Here is a 21,719-nt window from a genome sequence, read left to right as displayed (position 1 = left end):
AGAAAAAAAAATGTACGTGCTGCCAACCTTTCTGGATTGAAAAAGGTTTGGAGAAAGTGCTGTGGACACCAGTCCCAAAATGGCTGCCATAGGGGGCATGACGACAACAACAACAACAACTTATTTATTTATTTATTTATTTATTTATTTATTTATTTATTTATTTATACATACTCCGCCCATCTGGCTGGGCTTCCCCAGCCACTCTGGGCGGCTTCCAACAAAATATTAAAATACAGTAATGCATCAAACATTAAAAGCTTCCCTAAACAGGGCTGTCTTCAGATGTCTTCTAAAAGTCTGGTAGTTGTTTTTCTCTTTGACATCTGGTGGGAGGGCGTTCCACAGGGAGGGCGCCACTACCGAGAAGGCCCTCTGTCTGGTTCCCTGTAACTTGGCTTTTCGCAGTGAGGGAACTGCCAGAAGGCCCTCAGTGCTGGACCTCAGTGTCTGGGTAGAACGATGGGGGTGGAGACACTCCTTCAGATATACTGGACCAAGGCCATTTAGGGCTTTAAAGGTCTACACCAACACTTTGAATTGTGCTTGGAAATGTACTGGGAGCCAATGTAGGTCTTTCAAGACCGGTGTTATGTGGTCTCAGCGGCTGTTCCCAGTCACCAGTCTAGCTGCCGCATTCTGGATTAGTTGTAGTTTCCGGGTCACCTTCAAAGGTAGCCCCACATAGAGCACATTGCAGTAGTCCAAGCGAGAGATAACCAAAGCATGCACCACTTTGGCGAGACAGTCCGTGGGCAGAAAGGGTCTCAGCCTGCATTCCAGATGGAGCTGGTAAACAGCTGCCCTGGACACAGAATTAACCTGTGCCTCCATGGACAGCTGAGAGTCCAAAATGACTCCTAGGCTGCGCACCTGGTCCTTCAGAGGCACAGTTACCACGTTCAGGACCAGGGAGTCCTCCACACCCACCCACCTCCTGTCCCCCAAAAACAGTACTTCTGTCTTGTCAGGATTTGACCTCAATCTGTTAGCCACCATCCATCTTCCAACCACCTCCAGACACTCACACAGGACCTTCATCTCCTTCACTGGTTCTGATTTGAAAGAGAGGTTATCCGCCACCCTAAATTAGCATGCACAGATTTATTCATTTATATTATTTATTAAATTTATATACTGCCCTTCATCCAAGAACCACAGGGCAGTTTACAATCCACAACATAATAATAAATAATAAATAAATAATAAATAAAACAATACCCCCGCACATAATTTAAAAGGCCCCTTCTTCTTTTGCAAACCAAAAGGACCTCTCCTCCACCTCTGGGATGCAAGAGCAACACAACACACACAACAATCTGCCACCCCTGCAAAAGGCTGGTTTCTCAGTACCAAAGTGGGCTGGGGCTTCCTGGGGCTGTTAAGACGGATGGGTTGAAAATCTATCTCAGATTTTGTTCTCTGTTTTTAGTGATTCACTCTTTTAGGTGCCCTAAAAGAGGAGCTGCAGTGAAGCTCCTGCAAGAGTTCTGCACCAGCAATCTCTGCCAAGCAACAACAATGTAAAAAAGAACCACCGTTTACTGGATTTCTAACATGCACAAATCAAGGCTGCCCTGGTGCTAATTTATATGCCCGTCATTGGTTGGGATGGAAGCTGGGGAGAGGTGCATTTGTGTGTAAAAATCTCTGGCTTTTGCAGAGGGAGAGAAAAAGGCTGAAAAAGGTTCCCCACCCCAAGTTGTTGTTGTTTAGGCATTTAGTCGTGTCGGACTCTTCGTGACCCCATGGACCAGAGCACGCCAGGCACTCCTGTCTTCCACTGCCTCCCACAGTTTGGTCAGACTCATGTTTGTAGCTTCGAGAACACTGTCCAACTATCTCGTCCTCTGTCGTCCCCTTCTCCTTGTGCCCTCAATCTTTCCCAACATCAGGGTCTTTTCCAGGGAGTCTTCTCTTCTCATGAGGTGGCCAAAGTCTTGGAGCCTCAGCTTCACGATCTGTCCTTCCAGTGAGCACTCAGGGCTGATTTCCTTAAGAATGGATATATTTGATCTTCTATCAGTCCATGGGACTCGCAAGAGTCTCCTCCAGCACCATAATTCAAAAGCATCCCAAGTATAGGCACAAATTTAGAAATAGTTGCAATACAATAAGCAGAAATACAATGGCCAAGTGAGCTACTGAGTCTGCTGCTCAGGTGATAACTGACGGGCACGTTCAAGACCATTGCTCTGTTTTCTGCTTGGTAATCATCTTTGAATTGGGGTACCGTACTTTTCCATGTATGGGGATTTTTTACTCTAAATTAATGTTTAAAAATGGGGGTCACCTCATACACGGATAGTGCATGGGGGGGACGGGTGATTGGTTGCAGCCGTGAGCTGCAGCTTGTCATCGGTGATTTAGTAGGTGATTGGTTGCTGCAGAAAGGGCTGCTTTTGATTGGCTGCTGCTGTGGTAATGAGGTGGGTGATTGGTTGCTGCGGCAATGCATCCATCCTGTAGATTTAAGTATCTGTCCATACTCACCTACTTGTTATCAGAGGCTCAGAATCCACATTCCTTTGTAAGAAAATATGAAATAACATAAAACCATTTTTGCAGGCCAAAAATAAAAAATAAAATAAAAAAACCAATGTGTGTGTGGGGGGGGGGAGGTGACAATAAATTTTCTGCACCAGGTACCACCTGACCTTCCTACGCCTCTGACATGGGGGCGTCTTATACACAGAAAATTACGGTAAATAGGGTGCACTCTGTCCTCCATTGCCTTAGCTTCCAGGAAGGGTGATGCTGGTGAATCTGCATCATGAGTTTCTGTAGCATGACTCAGTGTTTCTGCTATTACCTTCCCTGTTCAGGAAGGAGCCATATTAATCAGTTCCCATGCCAGAAAGGTACAGTCCTAAGAAGCCTAAAGTGGACGTAAATTGACATATATCATTATTAAGGCTTAATATGAATCCATGGATAAGATATCAGTTCAATGCGGTGTCTTGAGAGACCCATGTATCATTCTTTCCTTCCGTGACAACAGCAGGTCCTATCAAGAGAAAAACACATTGTCTAATGCCGATGTTTCCAATAAGACCTTTCTTAATTGTTATAATGTTGGCTTTTGATGTGAACCATTGTCAAGATGCCTTTTTAATGACTCCTCTGACAGAACTGAGCAAGGTCATTGAGCGCGTTTGTGGAGACAAAGAATTATTCTCCTCTGCCATTTATTATGAAGAAGAGCCATTACAGTAATCCTCACTTAAGGAACATGATTAATGGTGTGATTAGCAACTAGCTCACATTTGAAAAGGATGGAAGCAGAAACCACCTCATCATAGAAAAGAATTGTTTTCCGAATGGTTCAGAGCAGCGCACACACAGCATGAAAGTCCCTTTGAGTGACTCATTCTCTGACTCTCTTATCTCTTATGGTTTGGGTTTTGTTTTGCTTTCTTTGTTTTTGGTCTCTGTAACTATAATCAATTTTAATTATGGGGAAGTTAAGCACTTAGCTTGCTGTACAAGGGACCTTTACAATAATGAAAGAACATTCTGCTAACCTGATTCCACCAGGTTTCCTAATGTCACAAATGATCAAATTGACCTAAAACAAGTCCTAGGCCTTTGGTTGTTATTGTTTTTACTATTATTACTGATGATGTGTCCAAGGCATAATGGGACATCAGTAAAATTTGTTCAAAGAAATGAGCATGTACAGTCATACCTTGGAAGTCAAACAGCTTAGTTCTCAAACGTTTTGGCTCTCAAACGTCGCAAACCCAGAAGTGACTGTTCTGGTTTGTGAACTATTTTTGGAAGCCGAACGTCCAACAGGGCTTCTGGGACTTCCAATTAGCCTCAGGAGTTCCTGCAGTCAATCAGAAGCCACACTTTGTTTTCAACCATTTTGAAAGTCGAACGGACTCCATTCGACATCCAAGGTACGAATTTATATACGATAGAAAAATGAGGAAATTATTTGCCCCTACATATAGGACACTAATTTGCTTCGGTACTCCTCTCTCAAATACATTGGAGGGCAGAATTGTGTTTGATGAGCTATGCCCATTCCACAAGGCCTGTTGAGCACTGTGCATAGTGCCTGGGAAGATGTATAAAATAAAGCCGAGATGTGCACATTTCCCAAGGCCCATTGGGAAGGGACTGTTTATGCCCAAGGTGGGGTGGAATGCCTGCAAAATGTTTTGATTTGTTTCATCAACTGGACAATTGACACTTTTATGGGAGGCTGGATGCGATTTTACTTTTGTGGATTGATATAATAGGGGCCTGGTGGTTACTTGATTTTTCTTTCAAGATACAGAATGTATCTTGGGGAAAGGATATTAGAGGCGGGGGGCTATTGGATGATCTGTCTCAATGATCAAGGGGAGAAGTAGGCATTGCAGAAGAAGAAGTCAAATGGGGTGATAGGTACATGTGTGTGTCATCTTCCCCCACCAAGCTCCCTCCTATCTGTTCTACTAATGGACGCTCTAGCACTGTTCTCAACAATCTTATGGTTCTTCTGTTGCATGCTGCATAAGCCTGAGAGAATAGAAAGGCTTTCTGCAGGCATTTAAGAGTTAAAACAGAAGACACCTGCTGCATCTGTGTTGGCACAGTATTCCACAATACTGGGCCAATGGTACTAAAGGCTTGGTTTCCTGTTGTCAAGTAAGTCTCACCAACTTGGGGAACAATCAACAATGCTCCTGAGCATGATCTGCTCTGGTGGTTCTATTTGCTATCATTGTGAGTCACTTTGCATCATGGTAAGGCCGGCCATGCTCCACATAAACGTTTATATTACAGCCTTGTAGATACAGGTCACATGATTTGAATGAAGGATTATCTGCATGCTGTACACAAGACAAAGTAAAGCAAATAAACACCAATTGGTCATATGTTGCCTGGTAAAGGTCCTATTGGACACCTCTGGGAGGGGAGAGTTAGAGAGGCTTTGCATTGGATTCCAATACTGCTCTTGCTATAATTAAGATGGATATACAAGCCTGGACTGAAAGTGGGTTAAAGGTGTTGCAAGCTATTGGGCAAAACAGATATTCAAGCCAAGCAGGTTGATGGTGGCAGGATGTCCTCCTTCTGCAACTGTTTCCACTGAGGGCCTTTGCTTCTTCGGTCAGCAGGCAGGCTTAGCTTCTAATTAGATTTCTCCTTGGTCAGAAGTGATGGCATCTGGCAGACTCATAGGCTACAGAATCAGAGGCATGGGGTGTTTGAGCGCAACAATGCTATGTGCATCAATCCTCATCCTATTTCTGTCTCCCCTGGTGTACAGAAATGCGAGGAGGTTATGTACCAGCCGTGGAAGCAAATTAATCAGGCGCCAGTTCTAAGGTACTTATGCCAGATGCTTGCCAAGGGCATGCAGAGGCAATCACTTGGTCTATCCAGGGGCCATCGAGGCTGACCGTGGCACTCCAGACTTCTCTGCCCAGTTCTCAGGGCAGAGGGGTATGCCCCTCTCTCCAGAACATGCTTCCCACAGGTCTTGCTTTCTGCACCCTCTTTGAGAGCTTTTGGCGGGCTAGAATGTGCCCTTGAACTGGTTGAATGCGTCTTGCTTGCCAGGAGTGGATGCAGAAATGTCTGGCCTTTGTGTCAAGAGTCACCTGCACTGATGCAACTTCTTTTGGCTCTGGGCATCAACCATTACTGGTATGTGGCCAGCCGAAGGTTCCCCAGAAAAGGAACATGATCCTTGGGCAGCAAAAGGTAGCTCCATCCTACCACACTTGCTGCCACTAAGGCAGGGAGAACTTCACCTTAACATGGACCTGTAGCAGGCAATAACACAGTGCCTTCTGTCATATACCAAAGAGTTATCTGCACTGAGGACTGAGATATAGTCCCAAGTAGAACTTTAGTCATTGCAGATTCTGATCGTAAGTAAAGAAAGATTTGGCCACTATATATCCTGATCTTGAGTCAAAGAAGAATATAAAAAGAGCCTGCCAAAGGCCGCATCATATTCTTGCAGTGGTCAGCTGGATGCCTTTGGGAAGTCCACAAGCAGGACTTGACTGCAACAGCAACTCTCCTCCCCACCTGTGATTCCCAGCAAGTGTCATGGAGACAGAGCATAGCTACTGATAGCCTTCTCCTGCATGAATCTGTCTAATCCTCAAGCCATCCAAGTTGGTGGGTACCACTGCACTTGTGAGAGCGAATTCCATATTTGAACTTTGCACTGCATGAAGAAGTACTTTCTTTTGTCCTGTCCTGATTGCAGCTTCATTGGATGGTCCTAGTCTAGAGTACATCAGTGCTTTGATCTAGCATTAAGCCATCTTTTCAGATCTCTATCATGAATGAAATTACTTCACCTGCTTGGTCAATTTCAGAAGTCCTGGCCATGTTACTAAATACGAAACCTCCAGCAAGGGGTGGGGAAGCATGACAGGATATATTTTCGGTGCTCTGCCTTCCCATCGCACAGTATATCCATCACTTTCATGAGTGTCCTGAGCGCAGCTGAACAAATCATTTTGATGTCATCCTTCATCCCAAATACAAATGATCCAAGTGAAACTATTTTTATAATGTGTGCAATTTAGCAGGGTTATTAGTTTTGTGTCATTGGCATCAATGTGAAACAGCACATAACTAATGAAACAAATGACACCAAACTAATGAAAGAGCAAGAGAAATTAATAGGAAGCCCTTTCGATCTCTATTTTTGAAAGGGGGGGGGATCCTAATGGCTTTCCATTATCTACAGACAGCATTTTTGAAGCAATTGTTGATCATGCACTGGTGTGCGTGCACACACACACACAAACCCAGTGTGGCCGTCTCTCCCACCTCCGCCTCCATATCGTCTCAATTGGTGCTATGACAAATTAACCGCGTCAGCTGTCAATTACCCTAATTTTAAGAGGCAATCATGTCTGCAAAGCATAAAACATCCTGTTTCCTTTTATTAATCTACTGGCTCATCTGCTAGAAGAGTAATACATTACGACTCTTCCATTTCAGAGTACTTTGTTTCCAGGGACACAGGGTGCAGTGACAAGCTAGAGCTGAGCCCGAACTACTCAACAGTGTGCTTTATTTGTGAACAATATTTTCGTGGTGCTTGAAGAACACCTCCACTCTTTAGCAGTGCTGCACTTCTATTCCATTAACCAAACACTTGCGTATTCATTTTCATTGCCCTCACTTATGACATCATGTGTTCAAACCTGATTGGCTTCATAGCATTTGTGATGTCATCTCATTAACTTTATTGGCTGGGAGGTGTTCTGGGGGGTGAGCAGGACCACAATCTAATGGAGGTCAAATGAGGTGGCCCGTGATATGGGTTGGACAAGTGTTATAGGTAGAGCATCTGGTTTGCAGGCAGAAGATTCCATGTTCAATCCCTGACATCTCCAGTTAAGGCTGGGAATGCCTGCTGTCTGAAATCCTGGAAAGCTAGATGCACCAGTATCTTGACTCAATCTAAGGCAGCCTCCTGTGTTTTTTTCTTCATATGAGGATAAGCATACAGCCACCACCAATTGTGCAATTTTGTGGCTTGAAAAAGGGCTTCCCTTATCTCATAAACTGCAGTGGCCATTCCCTGGCATCAGCACTGGTGCATATCATCCCCATTTCCATGTTGAGCCCATTGAACTCAACAGGTGAACCCATAGTTCAGCACCAGAAACTTTGTCAATTCCTTCGACACCCCAAGAAGAGATTTGTTGGGCAGGACAAGCCAGGCAGACAGAAGAAGGAGTTTCTCTTATATATCAGGAGTTTATCAAATATTTCTTCTCTTTTTAATGGTTGGGTAAAAGTGTCCATATTTGAGAAGATCAGTACCTTGCTAATCAAAATGAAGATTCTACCTTAGGGACTGTGGCTTGAATGATGGCTGTTTGTGGACAGAATGCCAGGCACCAAAAAAGATGAATGGGTGAAAGATGGGAAGGGAAACGGAAAGAATATTTAACACCAGCCAGCAAAGGTTATCCTGCACAGCTTGGATGAGCAGAAGGATGGGCTGGAATGCCAATGAGCCTTATAAAATGAAACCCAAATACAAAGTCATTAATTTTATTTTCAAGCTTCTATAGCCTGTGGCTGTTTTCTGAACACAGCACCAAAAATAGACTAGCCACGGCAAATATATTCAAGAAAAGCTCCGTGTCAGGAGGCAGGGAGACAAACTGATGCCTGGCCATGATGGCAATGTTCCACCTCTACTGCTGGAGGCAGTGAGACTTTGAATACCAGCTTTTGAGGGTCGCAAGTGCGGAGAGTATTGTCAGGCTCATGTCCTTCTTGTGGACTTCCCATAGGCATCTGGTCAGCCACTGCAAGAACAGGATGAATCCGAAGTTTCAGGACAGATTAAAGAAAGTATAGAAGAAGAAGAAGAAGAAGAAGAAGAAGAAGAAGAAGAAGAAGAAGAAGAAGAAGAAGAGGAGGAGGAGGAGGAGGAGGAGGAGGAGGAGGAGGAGGAGGAGGAGGAGTTTGGATTTGATATCCCGCCTTTCACTCCCCTTCAGGAGTCTCAAAGCGGCTCACAATCTCCTTTCCCTTCCTCCCCCACAACAAACACTCTGTGCAGTGAGTGGGGCTGAGAGACTTCAAAGAAGTGTGACTGGCCCAAGGTCACCCAGCAGCTGCATGTGGAGGAGCGGGGAAGCGAACCCGGTTCACCAGATTATGAGTCTACCGCTCTTAACCACTACACCACACTGGCTCTCATCATAAAGTGCACAGTTAAATGATGTTGCTTCCACAGGAAGTAGTGATGACCACCCAATGTGATGGCTTTCAAAGGGGATTTAAAACACTTGTAGTGGATAAGGTTATCAGTGACTGTTAGCCACATTGGCTACTTTTTGCCTCCACTGCTGAAGACAGTGTGCCTCTGAATACCTTGACTCCCAGGTGGGAAGAGTGCTCTTCAGCTGAGGTTCTGCTTATGGACTTCCCATGGGCATCTGATTGCCCACTGTTGCATTGCTACAATGCAATAGTTCCATAATACAATAAAATACAGTATAAGAAATAAAAGATGCGGAAGAATGCAATTAAAAATCATACAGCATATTGTGTGTGTGTGTGTGTGTGTGTGTGTGTGTGTGTGTGTGTGTGTGTTTTCTTGAAAAATAAAAAGTACAAAATTACAAGTGCACGGAGTAAGATAAGACATGAAAAAGAAGAAGAAACAAGAAAAAGCACCCATGTAGAAAACAAAACAGAACAAAAAGAGAGAGGGGTATATTGTATCCATTAGGAAAAAAAGGGGGAAATTGTTATTGCAGTTAACCAGACCTTAAGGTAATGTGGTATTTATAAAAATGAGCAGCAACATTGGTGAGAAATAGATTTTGGGAACTACTGGTGTAAGGCAACCAACCTGCATCAGATTGGATTCTTCTCCCTCTTCTCCCTGCAGAACCTCTGACAAACCTGACATTCATCTAACGCCATCCCTCTGCCTACCCAGATATTTGGGCAGCAGTCAGTACCTCAATTGTCTTTCTATTGTTTTCTCAGCTTCAGCCTTTATGGATGGGTGCTACAAATGTTTTAATTTCTTCAATGCTTGAGAAGCAATCAATCCCAGGAGACTCAATTTCATCTATATCGTATGTATTTTTCCCCTCCTCCCCTTTTGATAACTTAGCGCAAGTACAGATTTATTAGCAGCTGGGTCCCTTTTAAGCAGAATTTTAAATAGCCAGCTTGCAGTTTGGGAAATGAAATACTTTCTCCTGCCTCTAATAATAATTAGATTGGAAAGTCAAGGCAATAAAGCAACACTGTTAGGGTGATTAGATCTGTAGTAGGTTTCCAGCTCTTTGCGGAAGGAGCCCTGCTTAAAAGGGCACCTCCAAAAGTGAGTGTTTGATTTACGGGCCCTGTTAAATGTTTCACATTCAAAAAGGGTTTGGAATGCATCAGTTCGGGGCACTTGTATCCTATTAAGTTGCTGTACGTCATGCAGCAATGATCTGGTGCAAGAAGGGATGCTGAATGTCAAGCAGGGGGCTCTGCTATTGCTCAGGAATGCTTTTTCCTTTTCCCTGAAATATGCTTCCAGCTCTGTCTCCCAGTTTTAGGCAAAGTCCTAACTGCATCACCTCTTGAGAGCCAGTGTGGTGTAGTGGTTAAGAGCGATAGACTCGTAATCTGGTGAACCGGTTTCGCATCTCCGCTCCTCCACATGCAGCTGCTGGGTGACCTTGGGCAAGTCACACTTCTCTGAAGTCTCTCAGCCCCACTTACCTCACAGAGTGTTTGTTGTGGGGGAGGAAGGGACAGGAGATTGTGAGCCGCTTTGAGACTCCTTCGAGTAGTGATAAAGTGGGATATCAAATCCAAACTCTTCTTCTTCTTCTCTAGAAGCAGCAGTGTGACGGTCTTCTCGGTCACACAATTTTTAGAGCGTTCTTAACTCAGAATCAAGCATAGCAACTTTGGGTAGACAAGAGCTGGGGGGGACTAGATCCAAATGGTGGGTACCCCACACAGGACTATGTTTTGACAGAGGAGCCACATTTGACTGACAAGGGAACTTGTCAATCATTTATCCAAACAACAACTTCTCAGCTGATGGTTGGCACTTGCGAAGCCAGGGGTGTTTGCAAGCCAACTTTGGGTCCAGAGACAGGTCTCCTTCATCTGCCCCACACCTGATGTCTGAGGCACCAGATTTTGAGGATGATTGGGGGGCCAACATCGTGCATGTTGACATCATAGGGTTGCCATACGTCCATATTTCCCCAGACATTACCGGGATTTCAAAAGTCTGGGAAGGGGGGATTTCTGAATGGTGGCGCTTTGAATCTTAGGCAGGGGGGGGGCAACTTTGGGTTTTGTGCTTTTTTAAAAAAAGCTTTCAGGGTGTCCTGGTTTTTACTTTTTTTAAAATCATTTTATAACACAAATAAAAAACACAAACAAAACAAACAAACAAATTCTTGTCATATCCTTATTTTTCTAAACATTGTTAAGTGGGCTTCCCCAAGTCCCACCTATCTGATTTTCATTTTACTTCATCTTTAGCAGTTTACCTATATCATAGTTTCTAACCATCTTGTTTTTCTTAATCACACTTAAAATAACTTCACATTTTATCACTTACAAATAATACTATTTTAAAATACACTATCTTCTACTTCTAACCCTACAGCCTATATCCACTTCCAAAGCTATTCAAAGATTTAAATATTAACATATTTTTTTCAAATATTCCTTAAACTTCTTCCGGTTTTCTTCCACCGTCTCTTCTCTCTGGTCTCGGAGTCTCCGGTCAGTTCGGCAAGTTCCATATAGTCCATCATCATCATCTGCTTTACTTTTTGAAATATGGCAACCCTATGACATCATGCATGTGATGTCAGGGCATCAAGAGGAGCTGTGGATAGAGCTGTGTAGATCAATGACCAGTGGTGGTTCCTTCTCCTCTTGGCAAGGCCACCGGCAGAAGGCTGCTTCAACTGTCATACCTCTCTGCAGCAGCAGGAGGAGAAGGAGCTGGCCGCTGGAGATATGCCACACTTGGCTCCGAGCTTTGGCTCTGCATTTTCGGGACATTTGGGGGTCCGGCCCCTATCCCAAAAATATCCGGGGGAGGAGCGGAAGGACTTGGTATCTAGGAGCCGGCAGCCTTATGTCACATATATATTCAGGTATAAGGCCTGGCTGAAAGAGCCTCATGGGCTAAACCAAGAGGATCTAAACAGGCTAGAGGGTTACCACCAGAGTGCTAGACAAAGCCAAGAAGCATTGCTCCTCTCTCTCAGGGCTGACTGAAGACATTTTGCTGCCCGAAGCAACTTTTTGCTGCCCAGAAAGTGACATAGGAAGCAATGTGGACCTCAGACAGAAAAAAAAGTTTACCCACTCCTGCTCGGGGTATTCATTGAACTCCCAGAGTTCCTAGGGATGTTCTCCTAGGTGTTAATGGAAGACCTGGAGGATCCTACTAGGAATATCATAGGAGCCAACTAAGAGTGAGGTCCCTTTGCTCCACCATAAAATATATGAGGGGGCCAGCCCATCACAAAGTTGATGGGCATTGCCATTCAAATGGTGTGTGTGCACTGCATCATGTGATTAATTATGTGGGGTGGGACTTACTCCCCCCCCCCAATATTTTAATCAAGTTGGCACTCCTGAGGGATACTGAGACATGTGTTTTTCCTCTCTCGTATTAGTAACTTGATAAAGGACTTTAGTTTCTAATGTGTAATAATGTATTAGTTACTCTCCCAAGAATATAGTGTGCTTTTTTGTCATCACAGAGCTTGCTGGAAGATGCTTGAAGGACACTTTGTTTTGCTAAAGCTGATTCTCTATCATCTCCCTTTTGTTTTGCTCTGTTGCTACTTTCATACAAAGTCCTTTTAGTTTGAGAGCTGTAGGAAAGTGATGCTCTCCCTAACTCAAGTCCAAGGTTCTTATTGTCCCCTATTCTGTAAAAGTGCAGCTTGGCAAGGAAATGGTCTGATATTTCTACCATCAGTACTCTAACCCTGACACCAAATCCATTAGAAATAAGTTTGCATGGTGGTAGTGCAGCTTAAGTGGCCTTTAATTAGCAGAATAATGTAAATAAGACCATTAAACGGAAAAATCTTGTACAGTGGTGCCTCACAAGACAAAATTAATCCGTTCCGCGAGTCTCTTTGTCTTGCGGTTTTCTCGTCTTGCGAAGCATGGCTATTAGCGGCTTAGCGGCTTAGCGGCTATTAGCGGCCTAGCGGCTATTAACGGCTTAGCAGCTATTAGCGGCTTAGCGGCTTTAAGAAAAAGGAAACAAACTCGCAAGAACTCGCAAGACGTTTCGTCTTGCGAAGCAAGCCCATAGGGAAATTCGTCTTGCGGAACGACTCAAAAAATGGAAAACTCTTTCGTCTTGCGCGTTTTTCGTCTTGCGAGGCATTCGTCTTGCGAGGTACCACTGTAATCCTGAAGATATTTCAGGAATGTAAGTAAGCTGTATTATTTTTAGTTTCCAAACTGTAATTTCCTTTAGTAAAGGACTATGTTATACATAACCTGACATTTAAACACTGTCAAGACTGTTTTTCTGGATGCAGAATATATTTTATTTATTTGTTTATTTTATTTATACAGCACCCTTCATCCGGGGATCACAGCATATATGTGCTGGTTGAGAGGGCGGTAAGGAAGACAGAAACTTGGTATTTGCAGAAAGAGAGGAAATGACACCATTTCCAAGCCCCCCCCCCAAAAAAACACCTAAAAAACCCCAAGAAATAAAATTTGAAAGACCAGCACCACTTTCGAATGTCAGAGGCAAAAGGAAGAGCGATCCGAAAAACACAATGAACTTTGAACAATTTCTGCAAGCAGATGGAGATCAATACCCTAGTAGATATGAAATGTTAACATATTCCAGTGGAATCCAAGATATGACTGTATGATGGATTTGCCAGGTTGCATGTACATTTAGAAAGGAAAATCAAGCTTAAACCAAGATGTATATCGTCTCTCAGCCATTCCATGGACTTCACAAAGCTTCTAAGCTATGTGTCAGTAAACCTAATCCACTCAGCAATACCCATCAAGCAGCGTGCCACAAAAGACCACATCTGAAAGCACAAGGGGAGCATTATGGAAGTTGATCACACTTTATCCCATAAATAAGAAGAAAGGGGGGGGGGAGAAGTGAACACAGCTGTCATTGGTAAGATACTTTGAAATTATTAGGAGATGGTAGAAAGCTGAACTGTCATTCTTTATTTAAAGATATATTGGTGTGGCCTCAGCTTGCAACTCCCACATCAGCTCAAAGGAAAGTGCTGATGTATCCCCCCAGGTAGCATCAGCATCCACACATTTCAGAAGTTGTGGTCCCAGGAGATCTGAAACCCATTACAAGGTTGAGCAGATGAGCCTAAATAGACAGAGTAACTGGACTTCATGAGAAGAGAAGACTCCCTGGAAAAGACCCTGATGTTGGGAAAGATTGAGGGCACAAGGAGAAGGGGACGACAGAGGATGAGATGGTTGGACAGTGTTCTCTAAGCTACCAGCATGAGTTTGACCAAACTGCGGGAGGCAGTGGAAGACAGGAGGGCCTGGCGTGCTCTGGTCCATGGGGTCACGAAGAGTCAGACATGACTAAATGACTAAATAACAACAACAACTGGACTTCAAGTAGGCATGGGTGTGCAAGCTACAAAAATGAAGGCCTGGGAAATTGCTTCACCTCATATACACTCTCTCAACCACTTACAATATGTGGAACTCACACTGTTATAGGTGCCACATAATACTTGTTCCATATCCTTTTTAACCAGGCCTTTGGTTGATTTTATTGACATCCAACACCCTTTTAGAATGTGGATTTTGGCGGTGGGTGGGTGGGGGGAGTTATTGGGTTATTTCTTTTGATTTGATTTGATATGTTGTGGTCTTGTTGTGAAGAGCCTGAGACCTCCAGGTATAGGACGGTGTATAAGTTGAATTAATAATAATAATAATAATATTGAAATCAGGCAAGTGCCTTCACTGTACTCTTTTTGGCACCTACTAAACACATATTTGTTTAGAGAAGCCTACAAAGTTATTTCTAGAAAGCTGGTGCATTTTCAGTTTATTGCTGATTTTATTTATTATTTTTTATTGTTATTTATTTATTTATTTTAACTTCAGCAAGGCAGTGGCCTCAGATGTCTTTAGGAGGGAAGAAAAGAGAATGGATTTCAATGGGGTTTACACAGAATGTAAAGAACGAAATGAAACTGAAACCAACATGAAACCAGCTGCAACCAAACCAATGCAAATGAAATGAAAGTGAAACTAAACCAAAGCGGCCTTTACAAACTAAGCAGAAACTGATACTAAATGAAAAGCTAAACGATTCCCTTTACTTCAAGCAAACTATCCTAATGTCATCAGGACAGTCCACCCATCTTTGAAGGAACCAGGCTGCTGATTGTCCAAGAGTAAGCATGGAGACATATGGGAGATAAGGCTATCAAGAGTTTGGCTAATATTCAGAGGTGCAATGTTGTGTCTTCACTGTCACTGGCAGCCTGCCTCCGAATGACAGTTGCTGGCAATCACAGGTGGGGAGAATGCTGTCAAGGTCCCAGAAGGCATCTGGTTGGCCACCGTGATAACAGAATGCTGGAATAGATGGCTCACTGGCTTGATCCAGTAGGTCTCCTCTTATGTAGCACCCACTGCCCCATTTCTCTACTCCCCTTGCTTGAGAAACAAAAGAAGAAGAAAACCCCCTTTTGAAGAACAGGTAGATTCAAGGTTGGGTGGCAAGATCTCTTTAAAAAGACCTGCAATGAAAAGTAAGCCTTGAAACAGTATCTACCATACTCTATGGAGCCCCTTTCTTCTCTGGAATTTCTCTGAAGGCTTTTCTTCCTGGTAATTGTCTTCTTGGCCATATGCATGCAGAACTTTCCCTGTCAAGCCTCCTTAGCAATAACCTGAATTTTATTTATTAATTGATTTATTACATTTACATACCACCATTATCTTCCAAGGATCTCAAGTTGGTCATCGTTTTCATGACCACTGCCTGCTACCTCCGGTTTGCTATTGCTTGGCTCTGCCCAGTCCCCCCAAAATTCACCTTCATCCACCAGCCAACATAAGTAGCATCTATGGTCCATTTCTTTTTATGGATTTTAAAGCAAGTCTAACCCTATCCAGGCATTCCAGTCCTCGTGGAATTAGAATCATGTGAGGGGAGAACAGGGAGGTGCTCCCTGCTCCCTCCTCCTAGTCTCATCCCCGTCACCTGGCCCAACCACCCTCCAAGCATTTTGAGAATAAAAGAAGACAACGCCATTTTCACTGTGCCAAACTCCTCAGAAGAAGGGAGGAATATGACTATGAAAAAGCTGAGTCTCCTAATTAGTATGAGCTCCAATAGAGCCTCATGCTGCCATTGTAAACCTTTGTAGAGCATTTCCCCATTTATCCGAACCTCTGATTGCCTCAATAATTTGATTACTTCAAAACCATTTAGAGAAATCAGGCAGCACTGTAATGATGTCAAATATTTAAACTGCTATTAACACTGGAGATTTAAGTCAGCGTTTTCACTCACTTTGATTTAAATCAATCCCATTTCAGTCTTTTGTCGATTTCAGTGGGGACTAATGGCGAAGACGGTGCCGAAATTGCATTCTGCACATCGCCGTTAGTCAGATCACTAGAGTCATTTCATACCTGGTGGAATATATCAAACAAACAGCAATCGGTTTCATTTTTATAAGAATGCGGCCGATCTACATTATTCATATATCTCACAGAGCTTGGCGTGTTTAAATTGAAGTCTTACTGTAAAAATTATGTGCGGTGGGATATAAAAGATCTTTGTTGTATTAGTCATCGTGAAACAATATCTTTGCCGGAACAGTAAATCAAACAAGGCTTCCCATTGTCACAATGGTAAACACTGTGATTGTTGTATGGTGTCTTTTCTCCTGATGATTGCCAATGTGCTCTTTTGAATAAGCTGATCTTGTTGCAAAACTAACAGAAAACGAGATAAAACACAGTTTTAAAATGCAGTTGAATGCTCTGGACTCAATATCGGAAAAATGAGCCATGTTGATTTTGCACTAGAACGTCACAATGGAGAAGAACCTTCTGAAAATTCTAAATGCATGTAGGCGAATCAACCCTATTCACACCAATAATTGAGTAGGCTTGAGCCCAAATGGATCCCTGATTTCACCATATTTGTGTTTGGTTTTGTTTGGTTTTTGAAACAAAAAACAAAACCCACCACTATAATCAGGGCTTTTTTTTCAGAACTCAGTTCTGGCACCTCACAGGTGGATGCAATTTCCATTGTAATTGCCATTCCCAGAAAAACAACACTGACAATAATTCCTATGAAGGTACATACTGGCTTCAGATGGTTCAAGGTTATTTTTTCCCATTTTTCTAAAAACATATATATTGAATTTAGTTAGTTGCATTTAATACACACTCAGAGTTTTCTTTCTTAATGGGAAGCTGACTTATACTGAGTCAGACCATTTGTCTGTCTAGTTCAATGTTGTCTACACTGACAGGCATTAACACTCAAAGGTTTCACATGAGGATTTCTCCCAGCCCTACCTAGAGATGTTAGGAATTGAACCAAGCAGATGCTCTGCCACTGACTTGCAGCCTTTTCCTGGGCCTTCTTTTCTCCGTCCGTGGCAATCATAGGGATAGGCAGGCATACTTCATTTTCGAGCTGCAGAGGGTCAGTGAGAGACAACAAAAACAGAGCCAGAAGAATTAAATGTACCATTGTGGAAGGTTTTGTTGGCTAAGTAAGACTTTGAAAGCCAGGACATAAATCACATGCAATAGCACTTGCCACTTTCAGAGGCTCGGCTCCCTGTGGAAGCCTTGAGGTAACATCATGTACAAACTTGTGAGTTTTGTAATGTGCTGGAGAATGGAGCCATCACCTTCCTGTCCAAATATCCCACTGAGCAAAGTGGAGAAAGTACTGTGCTCACTCTTTCCATCCAATATTATTTTCAAATAACCCTCACTATCACTTTATCCAGCAAGCTGATTTTCCAGAAACCTGTTCCAAGATGTAATGAACCACACATGTCTCCCCTGCTACTGGGGGTGGGGGGGGGAGTTGAGAAATATGAAAAGACAAAGTGTTTTTATCAGCCCAAACCCTTCAGGGCTTCCCACTCAATTAGATAGATTCTAACCTGTGGTCCCTAAAGCACATTCAGGCTATGCACTCCTATCCTAAGCACACTCAACTGTGAGTTATGCCCACTGAACATAGTGATATTTAATTCTGAATAAAAATGTGTAGGGTGGTGTAGCCAAGATCTCTAAATACAGGGAAGAAACCAGAATTGGATGGCAGACCCTCCAAGTGCCCCTATTTTCCAGGGACAGTCCTGGATTTACAGAAACCAACCTGGTTTCTGATTTGATCATGGAATGTCCTGCTTTTCTTTAGGATGTCCCTATTTTCATCAGAGGGAAATGGGAGGGTATGTAGTTATCTGACCCCTGAGCCAAGGAGATAAGTAACTATACAACCTTTAGAAGACATCTGAAGGAAGCTCTGTATAGGGAAGTTTTTTCAAATGTTAAATGTTTCATTATGTTTTTATATATGTTGGAAGCCACCTAGAGTGCCTGGGGCAACCCAGTCAGACGGGCAGGTAATAAATATTAAAATTCTTATTATTATTGAATAGTAAAGGTAAAGGGACCTCTGACTGTTAGGTCCAGTTGCAGACGACTCTGGGGCTGCAGCGTTCATCTTGCTTTACTGGCCGAGGGAGCCGGCGTTTGTCCGCAGAGAGTTTTTCTGGGTCATGTGGCCAGTATGACTAAGCCGCTTCTGGTGAACCAGAGCAGCGCACAGAAACACCGTTTACCTTCCCACCGGAGCAGTACCTATTTATCTACTTGCACTTTGACATGGTTTCGAACTGCTAGGTTGGCAGGAGCAGGGACTGAGCAACGGGAGCTCACCCTGTCATGGGGATTTGAACCGCCGACCTTCTGATCGGCAAGCCCTAGGCTCTGTGGTTTAGACCACAGCGCCACCCGCATCCCTTATTATTGAATAGGATGTCCCTATTTTCATCAAAGAAATGTTGGAGCGTATGGGATGGTTGGAGCAACTCTTCCATGAGGAAAGGGTACAATGTTTGGTTGGGGCTTTTTACTTCAGAGAATAGGCTAAATTAGTACAACTTCAGGATGCAGGTGAGGGACACAACATTTAATTGCTGTCTCCACATGAAAGAGACATGCAAACCTCCCTACAAGTAGAGAACAAGGAGAACAGGCAGGGGGGATTTGTTTTTCTAGCTGAGCCCTTTTCCTGCTGTGGTAGTTTTCTGCTTGGAAGGACCAACCTCACATTCAAAAGATGAGATCACTCAACCACAGTCTGCAATCATACAATTGATTCCACCATTTCATGACTGTACCATTACATACAATTTCTTTTGTTTTGTTTTACCCTTGATTATGCATTTGCCAAAAAAAAAGGAAGAGAAAAAAGGAAGAAAAAAAGACAGCAATTGCTCAGTAGATGGATTATAGATCAAAGCAGAGAGTGCATAGAGTGACTCAGAAACAGATCTTGAAGCCTGTGCAGACCCATAACATCCATTCTAGAGATGAATCTATTTACACACTCAATGGGGGTTTGCGACATGGGGTGGACAGTCGTAAGCAGTAAGGAGCTGCCACTGAGCAGCAGTTGAGGGGGTGCTCATTTCAGCGAGCAAGAGAAACAGGACCCCAGTACCTTATAGTTGGACATCACCTGAAACAGCAGAGACAGGAAGCAGCTTGAGCACCACCACAGAAAGAAAAAGGTTTGGTAATTTATTAGCATTAGCCAGTAAAAGGCTGTTATCATCATTATTATAATTATTGTTATCATTATTCAAGGGTTGCCAGCCTTTTTCATTCAGTGGGCACATTTGGAACTTTGAGAAAGCTCTCAAAGTGCCAGTCACAAAATGGTTGCTGCAGGTCATGGTTGAACACAAAATGGGTGCTGTGGGTATGGGTGCTGGGTCGCTGCTGCCACCATGGTGCAAGAAACCACCGCCAGGGGAAAATGAGGAGCTGCTTGTTCAGCGGAGCATTGGCACATCACACCAAAATGGCACATTGATTTGCTTGTTCCCTTCAGCTCTCCCACATCTTGAGCATTATTATTTTTGCCGAAGCAGCAGGAGCAAATTAAAGAGACTGGGTCAAAAGCAAGAGAAATAGCTTGCTGCCCTTTTGCTGACATTGTGCAGTTCACAGGCTCAGCATGATCAAAAACCACTGAATTTTTCTATACTTACTAGTGTTTTCATTACTGCGCGGCACTTTCCTAACAATCCTTTCTATCTCTACCTTCATAGACGCCAAGTGCCCTATTTTCAGCTAGACAAATCCCACCTTTCTTATCGCTTACCGGCCGTCACATATTTTATCAGGTCTTGTCTGTGCACTTTGATTGCCTGCACGTCCTAATGCTTCCTTTACTGTTAGGACAGAACCAAAACAGACGGATTGAGATATAGAATTCTACAGAGAGTCTATTTTGTTCAACTTCATGGGCTGGAATTCTGTATGCTGAACATGTGCTTAAAAGCACAAGAGCTACCTGACACACTTTATGGGGATCGGTCCCTTTGCCCCACCAGGATATTTTATTTTCAAATAAATAAATTGGCAGATTCCTGCCTCAGAGAAGGCAGAACTTCCCCAAGACCCCAAGGACAAGGTAGATATGTGTTGTGACCCCTAAAACCAAAGCCATCCCTTCTATGTGAGAACTTTAAATTGCAAACTGATTTTGAGTGCCGTTAGCACAGAAGGCAAGGCAATTAATGTCTTCATATCACCTCCAAACTAATTCTGCTAGAATTAATATATTCCCCAAAATCAGGGCTTTGTTTAAGCCGGAACTCACCAGAACTCAGTTGCAGCCCCTCTCAGGTGGGTGCCATTGCCATTCTAAGAGAACAAGGGAGGTGTTCATGATGAGTTCTGGCACCTCTTTTTGTAGAAAAGAAGCACCACCCAAAATTGATAAGAATATCACTCTCTACCTAAATCATTTTCCCCCAAATTGATTTTCAAATCAATTCCTGTTCCATGAACTCTCATGACTACTCTTTTGCCAGCCATATCACTTTCCCGATATCTTTCTCTTCCAGGATCATCACAAACACACACACACACATGTACACCCTTCCTTTCCATAGATCAGTGTTTCCCAGACTTGGGTCTCCAGTTGTTTTTGGACTACAGTTCCCATCACCCCTGACCCATCAGGGATGATGGGAGTTGTAGTCCAAAAACAGCTGGAGACCCAAGTTTGGGAAACACTGCCATAGATCCATCATCACAAACACATATGTGCAGTTCATTTTCCCATGAGCACTACAGCACTTGTGTGTGTTGGCAAATTTCTGTTTTGATCATAGTGGCAGAAGAGGAATAAACCTCCCCCGCCCGTGTGCTGATATCAAAAGCAGACACTTCACCCTGCTTGTAATGAATTTTAGAAAATGCATGCATATCACACATAGCTCCCTGCAGCCATTAATGGCCGGGTGGCAGTATTGTAGTCCCCTAGCCTCTGGTTCTAGGACACCTGTATAAACCCATACCTTCCTGTTTAAGGACCTGTCTATAAGTTCAGATTAATAAGAATGAAATACAGTTCTGTCTCTGGAAATTCTAGGATGGGAAAGATTGGGAGGCAGGAAATGGTTAATTCATCTGTTTCTAAGATTTCTAGCACAGTACCAAAGATAGCTTCAAAGCCAAGAGAAGCATCATTTGGTAATACAGGAGGCACTCTTGCATACAGTAGGCATAAAAGAGCTATTTAATATATTCACGGGGTGGCATTTCCTTGTTGTATAAAACATCAGAGGTCTTTATCGTTTCCACTATTCTGACGAGTTGTCAGAGTTTTTCAAACTTCCTACCTTTAGGGGTTTCTTCTATTCTCTCCCCACACACACACTGATTTGCTTTCTGAGGAACGCCTGCATCCCTGCTGATAAACACTTGCATACTGCAACGGATTCTGGAAGTATCTTCTGGAGTTCCCTCTCAGCTCACCCAAGATGCCAGAGAAGACATGAAATGGTATTTATTTATTTGAAAACATTTCCAAGCCACTTAATATTTTAAAATAAATAGCTAAGCAGCATACAAAAATTCAGCAAAAAAAGGAACAAAACCGCATCATGAAAACAGACATACAAGATGAAAAT

This window comes from Podarcis bocagei (genome assembly GCF_964188305.1).
Source record: "Podarcis bocagei genome assembly, chromosome: 12".
In the NCBI taxonomy this organism is placed as follows: domain Eukaryota; kingdom Metazoa; phylum Chordata; class Lepidosauria; order Squamata; family Lacertidae; genus Podarcis; species Podarcis bocagei.
The sequence above is the reverse complement of the archived record's forward strand: the minus strand, read 5'-3'. Positions refer to the sequence as shown.